Source organism: Sinocyclocheilus rhinocerous, unplaced genomic scaffold (genome assembly GCF_001515625.1).
Source record: "Sinocyclocheilus rhinocerous isolate Xijiao unplaced genomic scaffold, SAMN03320098_v1.1 scaffold254, whole genome shotgun sequence".
In the NCBI taxonomy this organism is placed as follows: domain Eukaryota; kingdom Metazoa; phylum Chordata; class Actinopteri; order Cypriniformes; family Cyprinidae; genus Sinocyclocheilus; species Sinocyclocheilus rhinocerous.
This window is the reverse complement of record NW_015628690.1, coordinates 1684858-1687714: the sequence shown is the minus strand read 5'-3', so window position 1 is coordinate 1687714 and position 2857 is coordinate 1684858. Positions and strand designations below refer to the sequence as shown.

General features: G+C 40.2%; 1 protein-coding gene across 1 annotated transcript in view; it reads left to right on the top strand.

The window, feature by feature from the left end:
- LOC107738190 (protein FAM163A-like) overlaps nucleotides 1-2857 on the top strand; it is a 25989-nt gene that overhangs the window by 15734 nt on the left and 7398 nt on the right. The gene's annotated exons all lie outside the window — the stretch shown is intronic.

Below are 2857 nucleotides of genomic sequence, written 5' to 3'. Positions count from 1 at the left end.
TCTTTCCAGACGTGATGTAATGACGCAGTGCCATACTCAAATTTCCCGCGAAAACCTACCCGTACCACTCAAATTAGAAAACATTATTATAAGATGACCGTTATAAATCGGGCTAAAGTAAGGCGATAGTTTTGAACACTGGCTGGTTATGTACTTGCTCAAATATTGATTTTGGATCATTTTTAACCAAAAAAAAGTTACGGACTGCAGCTTTAAGAATTTCTAATGGGGTTTCAGGTTTAAAATGACCTATCTGTGATGATTACCAAAATGTTTTCAAAATTCACACTTATGATTTGACTTGACTTTACATATAAAAGTCTCTTCAAGTAGTGCTAACCACAGACCCTGTTTTATTCATAATTAAAAATAGCTATTCTGGAAAAACCCACATGTCCCCTAGTAAAAAAGTAATACATTTCAAATACATTTATTTCATACTAAGTATAGTTCAAATCTATTAACATATTTACGGACATATCGTTTGAGACTTACAGATATAAAAATTATAATTAAACTTTATTTGGAGTACTACTTGTGCACAATGCACATTTCTTAATATTAAGTCTAAAATGTGTTTTAGACTTAATATTAAGAAATGTGCATTGTGCACATTTTAAGTTTAATTTAAATTTTTCTATCAGTAAGTCTCAAGTGATATGTCAGTAAATACGTTAATAGATTTGAACTCCTTTTAGTATGAAATAAATGTATTTTAAATATATTACTTTTTTACTAGGGTCGTCACTACCGGTAGAGCCTATTTTGTGCCCCAAATATATCACCCACCTCGGACACTGAGGTAAACGTCACAGTCATTCAAAGTGAATAATGAGAAGCCTTGAGCTAGAGTACTAAAGGACTGAGATGAAGTCTCTAATAAAGACATGAAGCTCTCATGGCCTGTACATTAGTAGCCAATAACGCAGTCTGCTCCTGTCTGGCGAAGCGGGGGTATAAATGCCCTTAAGCACAGCAATGACCATGCATGCGATCTCAAACACATATGGATTGTTCCGGAGCATTTTTTAATAATGAGCCATTCCTCTCGCATGAACGTGATATCTGGCATTAATTCATCTGTGCTGGGAATCTCGGCGTGAACGGCGCTGAGCTGGGCCAGGTCCATCTGTGCACACGGTGCCCACAGCCTTGTCTAACTTTGTGTCAGCAACGAGTGCCCACAGCACCTTCTGTCCTGCTGTCACAGCAGAGAGGAGGGTTGTTTGATGGAGTAACAGCCCTCTGGACAGACGCAGGGGTGCGTTCAGCCGGACGAATGGTCAGAGCCAAGTGTGAAAAGGCACATCGGAGCGGTGGCATTTGAACAAATGGGCCACCACGAGACCCTGACGTCCCGCCACTGGCGCTGTAGACATGACTTCTGGCCAGGCTGTCAGACTCAGCCGGTCTACCAGGGTATGTCGGCGGTTAACTAAGCATAGAACACACCAGAAGACACATGGGATTATTTGTGCAACGTTAGCTGTCATGTCAACATGGGAAAAATAACTCAGTGTTCGGAAAAAGCATCCTAACATATGTCCAAACATAATCCAGCACAATTCTCAAGTAAACCGAATGCACATACAAATGACACTGCTAACAGCAATGTTGGCGAGTCGCTAATTAAAGGTTACTTCACATTGCACCGACAGACGCCGACAAATCACCAAATTACAGTACGTCACTTTTCAGATCATGACCCGACAAATGGCAACTGAACATGTATAATCGCAAAAATAATCACAAACCAACGCCAATGTTGGTGCAGTCTGAATTAGCCTTAAAAGTATTTAGTAGTAGCTCAGCTGTCAACAAAATGACAAAAAAGTGTGGTCAGATTTACTGCCGTTCGGCAAATGTTCGTGAGTGAAATCCAGTCATTTCAACAAAATTCCACACAGTCAGGAATTTTACAGAAGGGTGAAAGATTTCCTCACATAGATTTCGCCACAGGTTCACATTAGTTTTGCAGGTCTTAATTTTAATCTGCATTGACCAACAGAAAGCTTCTTGGTTTGAAAGTGACTTCTGTGGACAAAATGTTGCTGATGTGGCTGTACTGTAAAATTAGCTCGAAACAGATATTGCGACTGACTGTAATCTAGCATTGTGACATATTTCTAAGTGAAATGGAATTTTGAATGAGGAAAAACGGAGGGTGAGGCTTTGTTTTAGAGCACCTCCTCACCATCTGTATCTCACAGCAGACTGACGATGTTGGTAAGTGGTTAAAGGGGTCATATGACGTTGCTAAAAAAGAACATTATTTTGTGTATTCGGTGTAATGAAATGTGTTTATGCGGTTTGAGGTTCAAAAAACACATTTTTTTCCACATACTGTACATTATTGTTTCTCCTCTATGCCCCGCCTTTCTAAAATGCGTCGATTTTTACAAAGCTCATCGGTCTGAAAAGCTAGGTGCTCTGATTGGCCAGCTATCTAGTGCGTTGTGATTGGCCGAATTCCTCAAGCGTTTGACGGAAATGTTACGCCCCTTACCATACTGTGATGCCATGTCCCGGCGCGACGAGACAAAACCAATAAAACCCATTATAAACGAGGCATTTGTTGCATCCAGTGGGGACATAATTACTGATTATAATTACTTATACTGTTTTTTTTACACGTTGCGTTGCATCGTGCCGCGTAAACATAAAACCATGTCTGCATTTGTGATCGGAGAAACGACAAACAACAAGCGCTACTCTACACTGCTCAAAACTCACGTTTGAATCATCAGTGGCAAATTCTTTAAATATAAAAAACGTACTTACAGTCTGTGAGTCAGAACAGCCGGCATTGTAGTCTACTCTCCCAGGATCAGGAAACAGTCCTCCATAAAATGCACTG